Consider the following 19185-nt stretch of genomic DNA (forward strand, 5'->3'; position numbering starts at 1 on the left):
ATTTTTTGACCCTATTCTACGACTTTTCTACGACTTTTTTCATCTTTTTGACTGTTTTAAGCATTTTTTGACCCTATTCTACGACTTTTCTACGACTTTTTTCATCTTTTTGACTGTTTAAGCATTTTTTAGACCCTATTCTACGACTTTTCTAGGACTTTTTTCATCTTTTTGACTGTTTTAAGCATTTTTTAGACCCTATTCTACGACTTTTCTACGACTTTTTTCATCTTTTTGACTGTTTTAAGCATTTTTTGACCCTATTCTACGACTTTTCTACGACTCTTTTCATCTTTTTGACTGTTTAAGCATTTTTTAGACCCTATTCTACGACTTTTCTACGACTTTTTCATCTTTTTGACTGTTTTAAGCATTTTTTGACCCTATTCTACGACTTTTCTACGACTTTTTTCATCTTTTTGACTGTTTAAGCATTTTTTAGACCCTATTCTACGACTTTTCTACGACTTTTTTCATCTTTTTGACTGTTTTAAGCATTTTTTGACCCTATTCTACGACTTTTCTACGACTTTTTTCATCTTTTTGACTGTTTTAAGCATTTTTTGACCCTATTCTACGACTTTTCTATGACTTTTTTCATCTTTTTGACTGTTTTAAGCATTTTTTGACCCTATTCTACGACTTTTCTACGACTTTTTTCATCTTTTTGACTGTTTAAGCATTTTTTAGACCCTATTCTACGACTTTTCTAGGACTTTTTTCATCTTTTTGACTGTTTTAAGCATTTTTTGACCCTATTCTACGACTTTTCTATGACTTTTTTCATCTTTTTGACTGTTTAAGCATTTTTTAGACCCTATTCTACGACTTTTCTAGGACTTTTTTCATCTTTTTGACTGTTTTAAGCATTTTTTGACCCTATTCTACGACTTTTCTACGACTTTTTTCATCTTTTTGACTGTTTAAGCATTTTTTAGACCCTATTCTACGACTTTTCTAGGACTTTTTTCATCTTTTTGACTGTTTTAAGCATTTTTTGACCCTATTCTACGACTTTTCTACGACTTTTCTACGACTTTTTTCATCTTTTTGACTGTTTTAAGCATTTTTTGACCCTATTCTACGACTTTTCTACGACTTTTTTCATCTTTTTGACTGTTTAAGCATTTTTTAGACCCTATTCTACGACTTTTCTACGACGTTTTTCATCTTTTTGACTGTTTTAAGCATTTTTTAGACCCTTTTCTACGACTTTTCTACGACTTTTTTCATCTTTTTGACTGTTTAAGCATTTTTTAGACCCTATTCTACGACTTTTCTACGAATTTTTTCATCTTTTTGACTGTTTAAGCATTTTTTTGACCCTATTCTACGACTTTTCTACGACTTTTTTCATCTTTTTGACTGTTTTAAGCATTTTTAGACCCTATTCTACGACTATTCTACGACTTTTTTCATCTTTTTGACTGTTTTAAGCATTTTTTTGACCCTATTCTACCACTTTTCTACGACTTTTTTCATCTTTTTGACTGTTTAAGCATTTTTTAGACACTATTCTACGACTTTTCTACGACTTTTTCATCTTTTTGACAGTTTTAAGCATTTTTTAGACCCTATTCTACGACTTTTCTACGACTTTTTTCACCTTTTTGACTGTTTTAAGCATTTTTTAGACCCTATTCTACGGCTTTTCTACGACTTTTTTCATCTTTTTGACTGTTTTAAGCATTTTTTAGACACTTTTCTACGACTTTTTTCATCTTTTTGACAGTTTTAAGCATTTTTTAGACACTTTTCTACGACTTTTTTCATCTTTTTGACAGTTTTAAGCATTTTTTAGACCCTATTCTACAACTTTTCTACGACGTTTTTCATCTTTTTGACTGTTTTAAGCATTTTTTAGACCCTATTCTACGACTTTTCTACGAATTTTTTCATCTTTTTGACTGTTTAAGCATTTTTTAGACCCTATTCTACCACTTTTCTACGACTTTTTTCATCTTTTTGACTGTTTAAGCATTTTTTAGACACTATTCTACGACTTTTCTACGACTTTTTCATCTTTTTGACTGTTTTAAGCATTTTTTAGACCCTATTCTACGACTTTTCTACGACTTTTTTCATCTTTTTGACAGTTTTAAGCATTTTTAGACCCTATTCTACGACTTTTCTACGACTTTTTTCATCTTTTTGACAGTTTTAAGCATTTTTAGACCCTATTCTACGACTTTTCTACGACTTTTTTCACCTTTTTGACTGTTTTAAGCATTTTTTAGACCCTATTCTACGGCTTTTCTACGACTTTTTTCATCTTTTTGACTGTTTTAAGCATTTTTTAGACCCTTTTCTACGACTTTTCTACGACTTTTTTCATCTTTTTGACTGTAAGCGTTTTTTAGACACTTTTCTACGACTTTTTCATCTTTTTGACTGTTTTAAGCATTTTTAGACCCTATTCTACGACTTTTTCCATCTTTTTGACTGTTTAAGCATTTTTAGACCCTATTCTACGACTTTTCTACGACTTTTTTCATCTTTTTGACTGTTTAAGCATTTTTTAGACCCTATTCTACGACTTTTCTACGACCTTTTTTATCTTTTTGACTGTTTTAAGCATCTTTAGACCCTATTCTACGACTTTTCTACGACTTTTTTCATCTTTTTGACTGTTTAAGCATTTTTTAGACCCTATTCTACGACTTTTATCATCTTTTTGACTGTTTTAAGCATTTTTTAGACCCTATTCTACGACTTTTCTACGACTTTTTTCATCTTTTTGACTGTTTTAAGCATTTTTAAACCCTATTCTACGACTTTTTTCATCTTTTTGACTGTTTTAAGCATTTTTAAACCCTATTCTACGACTTTTTTCATCTTTTTGACTGTTTTAAGCATTTTTTAGACCCTATTCTACGACTTAAACAGTGAAAAAGATGAAAAAAACCGTAGAATAGGGTCTAAAAAATGCTTAAACAGTCACAAAGATGGAAAAAGTCGTAGAAAAGTCGTAGAATAGGGTTAAAAAAATGCTTAAAACAGTCAAAAAGATGAAAAAAGTCGTAGAATAGATCTAAAAAATGCTTAAAACAGTCAAAAAATTGAAAAGTCGTAGAAAAGTCGTAGAAAAGGGTCTAAAAAATGCTTAAAACAATCAAAAAGATGAAAAAAGTCGTAGAAAAGGGTCTAAAAAATGCTTAAATCAGTCAATAAGATGAAAAAAATCGTAAAAAAGTCGTAGAATAGGGTCAAAAAATGCTTAAAACAGTCAAAAAGATGAAAAAAGTCGTAGAAAAGGGTCTAAAAAATGCTTAAAACTGTCAAAAAGATGAAAAAAGTCGTAGAAAAGTCGTAGAAAAGGGTCTAAAAAATGCTTAAAACAGTCAAAAAGATGAAAAAAGTCCTAGAAAAGTCGTAGAATAGGGTCTAAAAAATGCTTAAAACAGTCAAAAAATTGAAAAAAGTCGTAGAAAAGTCGTAGAATAGGGTCTAAAAAATGCTTAAAACTGTCAAAAAGATGAAAAAAGTCGTAGAAAAGTCGTAGAATAGGGTCTAAAAAATGCTTAAAACTGTCAAAAAGATGAAAAAAGTCGTAGAAAAGTCGTAGAAAAGGGTCTAAAAAATGCTTAAAACAGTCAAAAAGATGAAAAAAGTCGTAGAAAAGTCGTAGAATAGGGTCAAAAAATGCTTAAAACTGTCAAAAAGATGAAAAAAGTCGTAGAAAAGTCGTAGAAAAGTTTTAGAATAGGGCTTAAAAAATGCTTCAAACAGTCAAATAGATGAAAAAAGTCGTAGAAAAGTCGTAGAAAAGGGTCTAAAAAATGCTTAAAACAGTCAAAAAGATGAAAAAAGTCGTAGAAAAGTCGTAGAATAGGGTTTAAAAAATGCTTAAAACAGTCAAAAAGATGAAAAAAGTCCTAGAAAAGTCGTAGAATAGCATCTAAAAAATGCTTAAAACAGTCAAAAAATTGAAAAAAGTCGTAGAAAAGTCGTAGAAAAGGGTCTAAAAAATGCTTAAAACAGTCAAAAAGATGAAAAAAGTCGTAGAAAAGTCGTAGAATAGGGTCTAAAAAATGCTTAAAACAGTCAAAAAGATGAAAAAAGTCGTAGAAAAGTCGTAGAATAGGGTCTAAAAAAATGCTTAAAACTGTCAAAAAGATGAAAAAAGTCGTAGAAAAGTCGTAGAATAGATCTAAAAAATGCTTAAAACAGTCAAAAAGATGAAAAAAGTCGTAGAAAAGTCGTAGAAAAGTTGTAGAATAGGGTTTAAAAAATGCTTAAAACAGTCAAAAAGATGAAAAAAGTCGTAGAAAAGGGTCTAAAAAATGCTTAAATCAGTCAATAAGATGAAAAAAATCGTAAAAAAGTCGTAGAATAGGGTCAAAAAATGCTTAAAACAGTCAAAAAGATGAAAAAAGTCGTAGAAAAGTCGTAGAAAAGGGTCTAAAAAATGCTTAAAACTGTCAAAAAGATGAAAAAAGTCGTAGAAAAGGGTCTAAAAAATGCTTAAAACAGTCAAAAAGATGAAAAAAGTCCTAGAAAAGTCGTAGAATAGGGTCAAAAAAATGCTTAAAACTGTCAAAAAGATGAAAAAAGTCGTAGAAAAGTCGTAGAATAGATCTAAAAAATGCTAAAAACTGTCAAAACGATGAAAAAAGTCGTAGAAAAGTCGTAGAAAAGTTGTAGAATAGGGTTTAAAAAATGCTTAAAACAGTCAAAAAATTGAAAAAAGTCGTAGAAAAGTCGTAGAAAAGGGTCTAAAAAATGCTTAAAACAGTCAAAAAGATGAAAAAAGTCGTAGAAAAGGGTCTAAAAAATGCTTAAATCAGTCAATAAGATGAAAAAAATCGTAGAAAAGTCGTAGAATAGGGTCTAAAAAATGCTTAAAACAGTCAAAAAGATGAAAAAAGTCGTAGAAAAGTCGTAGAATAGGGTCAAAAAATGCTTAAAACAGTCAAAAAGATGAAAAAAGTCGTAGAAAAGTCGTAGAAAAGGGTCTAAAAAATGCTTAAAACAGTCAAAAAGATGAAAAAAGTCGTAGAAAAGGGTCTAAAAAATGCTTAAAACTGTCAAAAAGATGAAAAAAGTCGTAGAAAAGTCGTAGAATAGGGTCTAAAAAATGCTTAAAACTGTCAAAAAGATGAAAAAAGTCGTAGAAAAGTCGTAGAAAAGGGTCTAAAAAATGCTTAAAACAGTCAAAAAGATGAAAAAAGTCGTAGAAAAGTCGTAGAATAGGGTCAAAAAATGCTTAAAACTGTCAAAAAGATGAAAAAAGTCGTAGAAAAGTCGTAGAAAAGTTTTAGAATAGGGCTTAAAAAATGCTTAAAACAGTCAAAAAATTGAAAAAAGTCATAGAAAAGTCGTAGAAAAGGGTCTAAAAAATGCTTAAAACAGTCAAAAAGATGAAAAAAGTCGTAGAAAAGTCGTAGAATAGGGTCTAAAAAAATGCTTAAAACAGTCAAAAAATTGAAAAAAGTCGTAGAAAAGGGTCTAAAAAATGCTTAAAACAGTCAAAAAGATGAAAAAAGTCGTAGAAAAGTCGTAGAAAAGGGTCTAAAAAATGCTTAAATCAGTCAAAAAGATGAAAAAAGTCGTAGAAAAGTCGTAGAATAGGGTCAAAAAATGCTTAAAACAGTCACAAAGATGGAAAAAGTCGTAGAAAAGTCGTAGAATAGGGTTAAAAAAATGCTTAAAACAGTCAAAAAGATGAAAAAAGTCGTAGAATAGATCTAAAAAATGCTTAATACAGTCAAAAAGATGAAAAAAGTCGTAGAAAAGTCGTAGAATAGGGTCTAAAAAATGCTAAAAACTGTCAAAAAGATGAAAAAAGTCGTAGAAAAGTCGTAGAAAAGTTGTAGAATAGGGTTTAAAAAATGCTTAAAACAGTCAAAAAATTGAAAAGTCGTAGAAAAGTCGTAGAAAAGGGTCTAAAAAATGCTTAAAACAGTCAAAAAGATGAAAAAAGTCGTAGAAAAGGGTCTAAAAAATGCTTAAATCAGTCAATAAGATGAAAAAAATCGTAAAAAAGTCGTAGAATAGGGTCAAAAAATGCTTAAAACAGTCAAAAAGATGAAAAAAGTCGTAGAAAAGGGTCTAAAAAATGCTTAAAACTGTCAAAAAGATGAAAAAAGTCGTAGAAAAGTCGTAGAAAAGGGTCTAAAAAATGCTTAAAACAGTCAAAAAGATGAAAAAAGTCCTAGAAAAGTCGTAGAATAGGGTCTAAAAATGCTTAAAACAGTCAAAAAATTGAAAAAAGTCGTAGAAAAGTCGTAGAATAGGGTCTAAAAAATGCTTAAAACTGTCAAAAAGATGAAAAAAGTCGTAGAAAAGTCGTAGAATAGGGTCTAAAAAATGCTTAAAACTGTCAAAAAGATGAAAAAAGTCGTAGAAAAGTCGTAGAAAAGGGTCTAAAAAATGCTTAAAACAGTCAAAAAGATGAAAAAAGTCGTAGAAAAGTCGTAGAATAGGGTCAAAAAATGCTTAAAACTGTCAAAAAGATGAAAAAAGTCGTAGAAAAGTCGTAGAAAAGTTTTAGAATAGGGTCTAAAAAATGCTTAAAACAGTCAAAAAGATGAAAAAAGTCGTAGAAAAGTCGTAGAATAGGGTTTAAAAAATGCTTAAAACAGTCAAAAAGATGAAAAAAGTCCTAGAAAAGTCGTAGAATAGCGTCTAAAAAATGCTTAAAACAGTCAAAAAATTGAAAAAAGTCGTAGAAAAGTCGTAGAAAAGGGTCTAAAAAATGCTTAAAACAGTCAAAAAGATGAAAAAAGTCGTAGAAAAGTCGTAGAATAGGGTCAAAAAAATGCTTAAAACTGTCAAAAAGATGAAAAAAGTCGTAGAAAAGTCGTAGAATAGGGTCTAAAAAATGCTTAAAACAGTCAAAAAGATGAAAAAAGTCGTAGAATAGGGTCTAAAAAATGCTAAAAACTGTCAAAACGATGAAAAAAGTCGTAGAAAAGTCGTAGAAAATTTGTAGAATAGGGTTTAAAAAATGCTTAAAACAGTCAAAAAATTGAAAAAAGTCGTAGAAAAGTCGTAGAAAAGGGTCTAAAAAATGATTAAAACAGTCAAAAAGATGAAAAAAGTCGTAGAAAAGGGTCTAAAAAATGCTTAAATCAGTCAATAAGATGAAAAAAATCGTAGAAAAGTCGTAGAATAGGGTCAAAAAATGCTTAAAACAGTCAAAAAGATGAAAAAAGTCGTAGAAAAGGGTCTAAAAAATGCTTAAAACAGTCAAAAAGATGAAAAAAGTCGTAGAAAAGTCGTAGAAAAGGGTCTAAAAAATGCTTAAAACAGTCAAAAAGATGAAAAAAGTCCTAGAAAAGTCGTAGAATAGGGTCTAAAAAATGCTTAAAACAGTCAAAAAATTGAAAAAAGTCGTAGAAAAGTCGTAGAAAAGGGTCTAAAAAATGCTTAAAACAGTCAAAAAGATGAAAAAAGTCGTAGAAAAGGGTCTAAAAAATGCTTAAAACTGTCAAAAAGATGAAAAAAGTCGTAGAAAAGTCGTAGAATAGGGTCTAAAAAATGCTTAAAACTGTCAAAAAGATGAAAAAAGTCGTAGAAAAGTCGTAGAAAAGGGTCTAAAAAATGCTTAAAACAGTCAAAAAGATGAAAAAAGTCGTAGAAAAGTCGTAGAATAGGGTCAAAAAATGCTTAAAACTGTCAAAAAGATGAGAAAAGTCGTAGAAAAGTTTTAGAATAGGGCTTAAAAAATGCTTAAAACAGTCAAAAAATTGAAAAAAGTCGTAGAAAAGTCGTAGAAAAGGGTCTAAAAAATGCTTAAAACAGTCAAAAAGATGAAAAAAGTCGTAGAAAAGTCGTAGAATAGGGTCTAAGAAAATGCTTAAAACAGTCAAAAAATTGAAAAAAGTCGTAGAAAAGGGTCTAAAAAATGCTTAAAACAGTCAAAAAGATGAAAAAAGTCGTAGAAAAGTCGTAGAAAAGGGTCTAAAAAATGCTTAAATCAGTCAAAAAGATGAAAAAAGTCGTAGAAAAGTCGTAGAATAGATCTAAAAAATGCTTAAAACAGTCAAAAAGATGAAAAAAGTCGTAGAAAAGTCGTAGAATAGGGTCAAAAAATGCTTAAAACAGTCAAAAAGATGAAAAAAGTCGTAGAAAAGTCGTAGAAAAGGGTCTAAAAAATGCTTAAATCAGTCAATAAGATGAAAAAAGTCGTAGAAAAGTCGTAGAATAGGGTCAAAAAATGCTTAAAACAGTCAAAGAGATGAAAAAAGTCGTAGAAAAGTCGTAGAATAGGGTCTAAAAATGCTTAAAACAGTCAAAAAGATGAAAAAAGTCCTAGAAAAGTCGTAGAATAGGGTCTAAAAAATGCTTAAAACAGTCAAAAAATTGAAAAAAGTCGTAGAAAAGTCGTAGAAAAGGGTCTAAAAAATGCTTAAAACTGTCAAAAAGATGAAAAAAGTCGTAGAAAAGTCGTAGAAAAGGGTCTAAAAAATGCTTAAAACTGTCAAAAAGATGAAAAAAGTCGTAGAGAAGTTGCACAAAAGTCGTAGAATAGGGTCTAAAAAATGCTTAAAACAGTCAAAAAGATGAAAAAGTCGTAGAAAAGTCATAGAAAAGTCGTAGAAAAGTCGTAGAATAGGGTCTAAAAAATGCTTCAAACAGTCAAAAAGATGAGAAAAGTCGTAGAAAAGGGTCTAAAAAATGCTTAAAACGGAAAAAGTCGTAGAAAAGTCGTAGAAAAGTCATAGAAAAGTCGTAGAATAGGGTCTAAAAAATGCTTCAAACAGTCAAAAAGATGAAAAAGTCGTAGAAAAGTCGTAGAATAGGGTCTAAAAAATGCTTAAAACAGTCAAAAAGATGAAAGAAGTCGTAGAAAAGTCGTAGAATAGGGTCTAAAAATGCTTAAAACAGTCAAAAAGATGGAAAAAGTCGTAGAAAAGTCGTAGAATAGGGTCTAAAAAATGCTTAAAACTGTCAAAAAGATGAAAAAAGTCGTAGAAAAGTCATAGAATAGGGTCTAAAAAATGCTTAAAACAGTCAAAAAGATGGAAAAAGTCGTAGAAAAGTCGTAGAATAGGGTCTAAAAATGCTTAAGACAGTCAAAAAGATGGAAAAAGTCGTAGAAAAGTCGTAGAATAGGGTCTAAAAAATGCTTAAAACTGTCAAAAAGATGAAAAAAGTCGTAGAAAAGTCGTAGAATAGGGTCTAAAAAATGCTTAAAACAGTCAAAAAGATGGAAAAAGTCGTAGAAAAGTCGTAGAATAGGGTTTAAAAAAGGCTTAAAACAGTCAAAAAGATGAAAAACGTCGTAGAAAAGTCGTAGAATAGGGTCAAAAAATGCTTAAAACAGTCAAAAAGATGAAAAAAGTCGTAGAAAAGTCGTAGAATAGGGTCGAAAAATGCTTAAAACTGTCAAAAAGATGAAAAAAGTCGTAGAAAAGTCGTAGAAAAGTCGTAGAATAGGGTTTAAAAAATGCTTAAAACAGTCAAAAAATTGAAAAAAGTCGTAGAAAAGTCGTAGAAAAGGGTCTAAAAAATGCTTAAAACAGTCAAAAAGATGAAAAAAGTCGTAGAAAAGTCGTAGAAAAGGGTCTAAAAAATGCTTAAATCAGTCAAAAAGATGAAAAAAGTCGTAGAAAAGTCGTAGAATAGGGTCAAAAAATGCTTAAAACAGTCAAAAAGATGAAAAAAGTCGTAGAAAAGTCGTAGAAAAGTCGTAGAATAGGGTCAAAAAATGCTTAAAACAGTCAAAAAGATGAAAAAAGTCGTAGAAAAGTCGTAGAATAGGGTCTAAAAATGCTTAAAACAGTCAAAAATATGAAGTCGTAGAAAAGTCGTAGAATAGGGTCAAAAAATGCTTAAAACAGTCAAAAAGATGAAAAAAGTCCTAGAAAAGTCGTAGAATAGGGTTTAAAAAATGCTTAAAACTGTCAAAAAGATGGAAAAAGTCGTAGAAAAGTCGTAGAAAAGGGTCTAAAAAATGCTTAAAACTGTCAAAAAGATGAAAAAAGTCGTAGAAAAGTCGTAGAATAGGGTCTAAAACATGCTTAAAACTGTCAAAAAGATGAAAAAAGTCGTAGAAAAGTCGTAGAAAAGGGTCTATAAAATGCTTAAAACGGAAAAAGTCGTAGAAAAGTCGTAGAATAGAGTCTAAAAATGCTTAAAACTGTCAAAAAGATGAAAAAAGTCGTAGAGAAGTTGCACAAAAGTCGTAGAATAGGGTCTAAAAAATGCTTAAAACAGTCAAAAAGATGAAAAAGTCGTAGAAAAGTCATAGAAAAGTCGTAGAAAAGGGTCTAAAAAATGCTTCAAACAGTCAAAAAGATGAAAAAGTCGTAGAAAAGTCGTAGAATAGGGTCTAAAAAATGCTTAAAACTGTCAAAAAGATGAAAAAAGTCGTAGAAAAGTCGTAGAAAACGGTCTAAAAAATGCTTAAAACTGTCAAAAAGATGAAAAAAGTCGTAGAAAAGTCGTAGAATAGGGTCTAAAAATGCTTAAAACAGTCAAAAAGATGAAAAAAGTCGTAGAAAAGTCGTAGAATAGGGTCTAAAAAATGCTTAAATCAGTCAAAAAGATGAAAAAAGTCGTAGAAAAGTCGTAGAATAGGGTCAAAAAATGCTTAAAACAGTCAAAAAGATGAAAAAAGTCGTAGAAAAGTCGTAGAATAGGGTCTAAAAATGCTTAAAACAGTCAAAAATATGAAGAAGTCGTAGAAAAGTCGTAGAATAGGGTCTAAAAAATGCTTAAAACTGTCAAAAAGATGAAAAAAGTCGTAGAAAAGTCGTAGAAAAGGGTCTAAAAAATGCTTAAAACTGTCAAAAAGATGAAAAAAGTCGTAGAAAAGTCGTAGAAAAGGGTCTAAAAAATGCTTAACTGTCAAAAAGATGAAAAAAGTCGTAGAAAAGGGTCTAAAAAATGCTTAAAACGGAAAAAGTCGTAGAAAAGTCGTAGAATAGGGTCTAAAAATGCTTAAAACGGAAAAAGTCGTAGAAAAGTCATAGAAAAGTCGTAGAAAAGTCGTAGAAAAGGGTCTAAAAAATGCTTAAAACGGAAAAAGTCGTAGAAAAGTCATAGAAAAGTCGTAGAAAAGTCGTAGAATAGGGTCTAAAAAATGCTTCAAACAGTCAAAAAGATGAAAAAGTCGTAGAAAACTCGTAGAATAGGGTCTAAAAAATGCTTAAAACAGTCAAAAAGATGAAAAAAGTCGTAGAAAAGTCGTAGAATAGGGTCTAAAAATGCTTAAAACAGTCAAAAAGATGGAAAAAGTCGTAGAAAAGTCGTAGAATAGGGTCTAAAAATGCTTAAAACAGTCAAAAAGATGAAAAAAGTCGTAGAAAAGTCATAGAATAGGGTTTAAAAAATGCTTAAAACAGTCAAAAAGATGAAAAAAGTCGTAGAATAGGGTTTAAAAAAGGCTTAAAACAGTCAAAAAGATGAAAAACGTCGTAGAAAAGTCGTAGAATAGGGTCAAAAAATGCTTAAAACTGTCAAAAAGATGAAAAAAGTCGTAGAAAAGTCGTAGAAAACGGTCTAAAAAATGCTTAAAACTGTCAAAAAGATGAAAAAAGTCGTAGAAAAGTCGTAGAATAGGGTCTAAAAATGCTTAAAACAGTCAAAAAGATGAAAAAAGTCGTAGAAAAGTCGTAGAATAGGGTCTAAAAATGCTTAAATCAGTCAAAAAGATGAAAAAAGTCGTAGAAAAGTCGTAGAATAGGGTCTAAAAAATGCTTAAAACGGAAAAAGTCGTAGAAAAGTCATAGAAAAGTCGTAGAAAAGTCGTAGAATAGGGTCTAAAAAATGCTTCAAACAGTCAAAAAGATGAAAAAGTCGTAGAAAACTCGTAGAATAGGGTCTAAAAAATGCTTAAAACAGTCAAAAAGATGAAAAAAGTCGTAGAAAAGTCGTAGAATAGGGTCTAAAAATGCTTAAAACAGTCAAAAAGATGGAAAAAGTCGTAGAAAAGTCGTAGAATAGGGTCTAAAAATGCTTAAAACAGTCAAAAAGATGAAAAAAGTCGTAGAAAAGTCATAGAATAGGGTTTAAAAAATGCTTAAAACAGTCAAAAAGATGAAAAAAGTCGTAGAATAGGGTTTAAAAAAGGCTTAAAACAGTCAAAAAGATGAAAAACGTCGTAGAAAAGTCGTAGAATAGGGTCAAAAAATGCTTAAAACTGTCAAAAAGATGAAAAAAGTCGTAGAAAAGTCGTAGAAAACGGTCTAAAAAATGCTTAAAACTGTCAAAAAGATGAAAAAAGTCGTAGAAAAGTCGTAGAATAGGGTCTAAAAATGCTTAAAACAGTCAAAAAGATGAAAAAAGTCGTAGAAAAGTCGTAGAATAGGGTCTAAAAATGCTTAAATCAGTCAAAAAGATGAAAAAAGTCGTAGAAAAGTCGTAGAATAGGGTCAAAAAATGCTTAAAACAGTCAAAAAGATGAAAAAAGTCATAGAAAAGTCGTAGAATAGGGTCTAAAAATGCTTAAAACAGTCAAAAATATGAAGAAGTCGTAGAAAAGTCGTAGAATAGGGTCTAAAAAATGCTTAAAACTGTCAAAAAGATGAAAAAAGTCGTAGAAAAGTCGTAGAAAAGGGTCTAAAAAATGCTTAAAACTGTCAAAAAGATGAAAAAAGTCGTAGAAAAGTCGTAGAAAAGGGTCTAAAAAATGCTTAACTGTCAAAAAGATGAAAAAAGTCGTAGAAAAGGGTCTAAAAAATGCTTAAAACGGAAAAAGTCGTAGAAAAGTCGTAGAATAGGGTCTAAAAATGCTTAAAACAGTCAAAAAGATGAAAAAAGTCCTAGAAAAGTCGTAGAATAGGGTCTAAAAAATGCTTAAAACAGTCAAAAAATTGAAAAAAGTCGTAGAAAAGTCGTAGAAAAGGGTCTAAAAAATGCTTAAAACTGTCAAAAAGATGAAAAAAGTCGTAGAAAAGTCGTAGAAAAGGGTCTAAAAAATGCTTAAAACTGTCAAAAAGATGAAAAAAGTCGTAGAGAAGTTGCACAAAAGTCGTAGAATAGGGTCTAAAAAATGCTTAAAACAGTCAAAAAGATGAAAAAGTCGTAGAAAAGTCATAGAAAAGTCGTAGAAAAGTCGTAGAATAGGGTCTAAAAAATGCTTCAAACAGTCAAAAAGATGAGAAAAGTCGTAGAAAAGGGTCTAAAAAATGCTTAAAACGGAAAAAGTCGTAGAAAAGTCGTAGAAAAGTCATAGAAAAGTCGTAGAATAGGGTCTAAAAAATGCTTCAAACAGTCAAAAAGATGAAAAAGTCGTAGAAAAGTCGTAGAATAGGGTCTAAAAAATGCTTAAAACAGTCAAAAAGATGAAAGAAGTCGTAGAAAAGTCGTAGAATAGGGTCTAAAAATGCTTAAAACAGTCAAAAAGATGGAAAAAGTCGTAGAAAAGTCGTAGAATAGGGTCTAAAAAATGCTTAAAACTGTCAAAAAGATGAAAAAAGTCGTAGAAAAGTCATAGAATAGGGTCTAAAAAATGCTTAAAACAGTCAAAAAGATGGAAAAAGTCGTAGAAAAGTCGTAGAATAGGGTCTAAAAATGCTTAAAACAGTCAAAAAGATGGAAAAAGTCCTAGAAAAGTCGTAGAATAGGGTCTAAAAAATGCTTAAAACTGTCATAAAGATGAAAAAAGTCGTAGAAAAGTCGTAGAATAGGGTCTAAAAAATGCTTAAAACAGTCAAAAAGATGGAAAAAGTCGTAGAAAAGTCGTAGAATAGGGTTTAAAAAAGGCTTAAAACAGTCAAAAAGATGAAAAACGTCGTAGAAAAGTCGTAGAATAGGGTCAAAAAATGCTTAAAACAGTCAAAAAGATGAAAAAAGTCGTAGAAAAGTCGTAGAATAGGGTCGAAAAATGCTTAAAACTGTCAAAAAGATGAAAAAAGTCGTAGAAAAGTCGTAGAAAAGTCGTAGAATAGGGTTTAAAAAATGCTTAAAACAGTCAAAAAATTGAAAAAAGTCGTAGAAAAGTCGTAGAAAAGGGTCTAAAAAATGCTTAAAACAGTCAAAAAGATGAAAAAAGTCGTAGAAAAGTCGTAGAAAAGGGTCTAAAAAATGCTTAAATCAGTCAAAAAGATGAAAAAAGTCGTAGAAAAGTCGTAGAATAGGGTCAAAAAATGCTTAAAACAGTCAAAAAGATGAAAAAAGTCGTAGAAAAGTCGTAGAAAAGTCGTAGAATAGGGTCAAAAAATGCTTAAAACAGTCAAAAAGATGAAAAAAGTCGTAGAAAAGTCGTAGAATAGGGTCTAAAAATGCTTAAAACAGTCAAAAATATGAAGTCGTAGAAAAGTCGTAGAATAGGGTCAAAAAATGCTTAAAACAGTCAAAAAGATGAAAAAAGTCCTAGAAAAGTCGTAGAATAGGGTTTAAAAAATGCTTAAAACTGTCAAAAAGATGGAAAAAGTCGTAGAAAAGTCGTAGAAAAGGGTCTAAAAAATGCTTAAAACTGTCAAAAAGATGAAAAAAGTCGTAGAAAAGTCGTAGAATAGGGTCTAAAACATGCTTAAAACTGTCAAAAAGATGAAAAAAGTCGTAGAAAAGTCGTAGAAAAGGGTCTATAAAATGCTTAAAACGGAAAAAGTCGTAGAAAAGTCGTAGAATAGAGTCTAAAAATGCTTAAAACTGTCAAAAAGATGAAAAAAGTCGTAGAGAAGTTGCACAAAAGTCGTAGAATAGGGTCTAAAAAATGCTTAAAACAGTCAAAAAGATGAAAAAGTCGTAGAAAAGTCATAGAAAAGTCGTAGAAAAGGGTCTAAAAAATGCTTCAAACAGTCAAAAAGATGAAAAAGTCGTAGAAAAGTCGTAGAATAGGGTCTAAAAAATGCTTAAAACTGTCAAAAAGATGAAAAAAGTCGTAGAAAAGTCGTAGAAAACGGTCTAAAAAATGCTTAAAACTGTCAAAAAGATGAAAAAAGTCGTAGAAAAGTCGTAGAATAGGGTCTAAAAATGCTTAAAACAGTCAAAAAGATGAAAAAAGTCGTAGAAAAGTCGTAGAATAGGGTCTAAAAAATGCTTAAATCAGTCAAAAAGATGAAAAAAGTCGTAGAAAAGTCGTAGAATAGGGTCAAAAAATGCTTAAAACAGTCAAAAAGATGAAAAAAGTCGTAGAAAAGTCGTAGAATAGGGTCTAAAAATGCTTAAAACAGTCAAAAATATGAAGAAGTCGTAGAAAAGTCGTAGAATAGGGTCTAAAAAATGCTTAAAACTGTCAAAAAGATGAAAAAAGTCGTAGAAAAGTCGTAGAAAAGGGTCTAAAAAATGCTTAAAACTGTCAAAAAGATGAAAAAAGTCGTAGAAAAGTCGTAGAAAAGGGTCTAAAAAATGCTTAACTGTCAAAAAGATGAAAAAAGTCGTAGAAAAGGGTCTAAAAAATGCTTAAAACGGAAAAAGTCGTAGAAAAGTCGTAGAATAGGGTCTAAAAATGCTTAAAACTGTCAAAAAGATGAAAAAAGTCGTAGAAAAGTCGTAGAAAAGGGTCTAAAAAATGCTTAAAACAGTCAAAAAGATGAAAAAAGTCGTAGAAAAGTCGTAGAATAGGGTCTAAAAATGCTTAAAACAGTCAAAAAGATGGAAAAAGTCGTAGAAAAGTCGTAGAAAACGGTCTAAAAAATGCTTAAAACTGTCAAAAAGATGAAAAAAGTCGTAGAAAAGTCGTAGAATAGGGTCTAAAAATGCTTAAAACAGTCAAAAAGATGAAAAAAGTCGTAGAAAAGTCGTAGAATAGGGTCTAAAAATGCTTAAATCAGTCAAAAAGATGAAAAAAGTCGTAGAAAAGTCGTAGAATAGGGTCTAAAAAATGCTTAAAACGGAAAAAGTCGTAGAAAAGTCATAGAAAAGTCGTAGAAAAGTCGTAGAATAGGGTCTAAAAAATGCTTCAAACAGTCAAAAAGATGAAAAAGTCGTAGAAAACTCGTAGAATAGGGTCTAAAAAATGCTTAAAACAGTCAAAAAGATGAAAAAAGTCGTAGAAAAGTCGTAGAATAGGGTCTAAAAATGCTTAAAACAGTCAAAAAGATGGAAAAAGTCGTAGAAAAGTCGTAGAATAGGGTCTAAAAATGCTTAAAACAGTCAAAAAGATGAAAAAAGTCGTAGAAAAGTCATAGAATAGGGTTTAAAAAATGCTTAAAACAGTCAAAAAGATGAAAAAAGTCGTAGAATAGGGTTTAAAAAAGGCTTAAAACAGTCAAAAAGATGAAAAACGTCGTAGAAAAGTCGTAGAATAGGGTCAAAAAATGCTTAAAACTGTCAAAAAGATGAAAAAAGTCGTAGAAAAGTCGTAGAAAACGGTCTAAAAAATGCTTAAAACTGTCAAAAAGATGAAAAAAGTCGTAGAAAAGTCGTAGAATAGGGTCTAAAAATGCTTAAAACAGTCAAAAAGATGAAAAAAGTCGTAGAAAAGTCGTAGAATAGGGTCTAAAAATGCTTAAATCAGTCAAAAAGATGAAAAAAGTCGTAGAAAAGTCGTAGAATAGGGTCAAAAAATGCTTAAAACAGTCAAAAAGATGAAAAAAGTCATAGAAAAGTCGTAGAATAGGGTCTAAAAATGCTTAAAACAGTCAAAAATATGAAGAAGTCGTAGAAAAGTCGTAGAATAGGGTCTAAAAAATGCTTAAAACTGTCAAAAAGATGAAAAAAGTCGTAGAAAAGTCGTAGAAAAGGGTCTAAAAAATGCTTAAAACTGTCAAAAAGATGAAAAAAGTCGTAGAAAAGTCGTAGAAAAGGGTCTAAAAAATGCTTAACTGTCAAAAAGATGAAAAAAGTCGTAGAAAAGGGTCTAAAAAATGCTTAAAACGGAAAAAGTCGTAGAAAAGTCGTAGAATAGGGTCTAAAAATGCTTAAAACAGTCAAAAAGATGAAAAAAGTCCTAGAAAAGTCGTAGAATAGGGTCTAAAAAATGCTTAAAACAGTCAAAAAATTGAAAAAAGTCGTAGAAAAGTCGTAGAAAAGGGTCTAAAAAATGCTTAAAACTGTCAAAAAGATGAAAAAAGTCGTAGAAAAGTCGTAGAAAAGGGTCTAAAAAATGCTTAAAACTGTCAAAAAGATGAAAAAAGTCGTAGAGAAGTTGCACAAAAGTCGTAGAATAGGGTCTAAAAAATGCTTAAAACAGTCAAAAAGATGAAAAAGTCGTAGAAAAGTCATAGAAAAGTCGTAGAAAAGTCGTAGAATAGGGTCTAAAAAATGCTTCAAACAGTCAAAAAGATGAGAAAAGTCGTAGAAAAGGGTCTAAAAAATGCTTAAAACGGAAAAAGTCGTAGAAAAGTCGTAGAAAAGTCATAGAAAAGTCGTAGAATAGGGTCTAAAAAATGCTTCAAACAGTCAAAAAGATGAAAAAGTCGTAGAAAAGTCGTAGAATAGGGTCTAAAAAATGCTTAAAACAGTCAAAAAGATGAAAGAAGTCGTAGAAAAGTCGTAGAATAGGGTCTAAAAATGCTTAAAACAGTCAAAAAGATGGAAAAAGTCGTAGAAAAGTCGTAGAATAGGGTCTAAAAAATGCTTAAAACTGTCAAAAAGATGAAAAAAGTCGTAGAAAAGTCATAGAATAGGGTCTAAAAAATGCTTAAAACAGTCAAAAAGATGGAAAAAGTCGTAGAAAAGTCGTAGAATAGGGTCTAAAAATGCTTAAAACAGTCAAAAAGATGGAAAAAGTCATAGAAAAGTCGTAGAATAGGGTCTAAAAAATGCTTAAAACTGTCAAAAAGATGAAAAAAGTCGTAGAAAAGTCGTAGAATAGGGTCTAAAAAATGCTTAAAACAGTCAAAAAGATGGAAAAAGTCGTAGAAAAGTCGTAGAATAGGGTTTAAAAAAGGCTTAAAACAGTCAAAAAGATGAAAAACGTCGTAGAAAAGTCGTAGAATAGGGTCAAAAAATGCTTAAAACAGTCAAAAAGATGAAAAAAGTCGTAGAAAAGTCGTAGAATAGGGTCGAAAAATGCTTAAAACTGTCAAAAAGATGAAAAAAGTCGTAGAAAAGTCGTAGAAAAGTCGTAGAATAGGGTCTATAAAATGCTTAAAACGGAAAAAGTCGTAGAAAAGTCGTAGAATAGAGTCTAAAAATGCTTAAAACTGTCAAAAAGATGAAAAAAGTCGTAGAGAAGTTGCACAAAAGTCGTAGAATAGGGTCTAAAAAATGCTTAAAACAGTCAAAAAGATGAAAAAGTCGTAGAAAAGTCATAGAAAAGTCGTAGAAAAGGGTCTAAAAAATGCTTCAAACAGTCAAAAAGATGAAAAAGTCGTAGAAAAGTCGTAGAATAGGGTCTAAAAAATGCTTAAAACTGTCAAAAAGATGAAAAAAGTCGTAGAAAAGTCGTAGAAAACGGTCTAAAAAATGCTTAAAACTGTCAAAAAGATGAAAAAAGTCGTAGAAAAGTCGTAGAATAGGGTCTAAAAATGCTTAAAACAGTCAAAAAGATGAAAAAAGTCGTAGAAAAGTCGTAGAATAGGGTCTAAAAAATGCTTAAATCAGTCAAAAAGATGAAAAAAGTCGTAGAAAAGTCGTAGAATAGGGTCAAAAAATGCTTAAAACAGTCAAAAAGATGAAAAAAGTCGTAGAAAAGTCGTAGAATAGGGTCTAAAAATGCTTAAAACAGTCAAAAATATGAAGAAGTCGTAGAAAAGTCGTAGAATAGGGTCTAAAAAATGCTTAAAACTGTCAAAAAGATGAAAAAAGTCGTAGAAAAGTCGTAGAAAAGGGTCTAAAAAATGCTTAAAACTGTCAAAAAGATGAAAAAAGTCGTAGAAAAGTCGTAGAAAAGGGTCTAAAAAATGCTTAACTGTCAAAAAGATGAAAAAAGTCGTAGAAAAGGGTCTAAAAAATGCTTAAAACGGAAAAAGTCGTAGAAAAGTCGTAGAATAGGGTCTAAAAATGCTTAAAACTGTCAAAAAGATGAAAAAAGTCGTAGAAAAGTCGTAGAAAAGGGTCTAAAAAATGCTTAAAACAGTCAAAAAGATGAAAAAAGTCGTAGAAAAGTCGTAGAATAGGGTCTAAAAATGCTTAAAACAGTCAAAAAGATGGAAAAAGTCGTAGAAAAGTCGTAGAAAACGGTCTAAAAAATGCTTAAAACTGTCAAAAAGATGAAAAAAGTCGTAGAAAAGTCGTAGAATAGGGTCTAAAAATGCTTAAAACAGTCAAAAAGATGAAAAAAGTCGTAGAAAAGTCGTAGAATAGGGTCTAAAAATGCTTAAATCAGTCAAAAAGATGAAAAAAGTCGTAGAAAAGTCGTAGAATAGGGTCTAAAAAATGCTTAAAACGGAAAAAGTCGTAGAA

General features: G+C 30.4%; 1 protein-coding gene across 1 annotated transcript in view; it reads right to left on the reverse strand.

Moving 5' to 3' along the window:
* The window catches only part of tmem19 (transmembrane protein 19), a 37726-nt gene that overhangs the window by 805 nt on the left and 17736 nt on the right, over window positions 1-19185 (reverse strand). The gene's annotated exons all lie outside the window — the stretch shown is intronic.

This window comes from Echiichthys vipera, assembly GCF_963691815.1.
Source record: "Echiichthys vipera genome assembly, chromosome: 20".
Classification (NCBI taxonomy): domain Eukaryota; kingdom Metazoa; phylum Chordata; class Actinopteri; order Perciformes; family Trachinidae; genus Echiichthys; species Echiichthys vipera.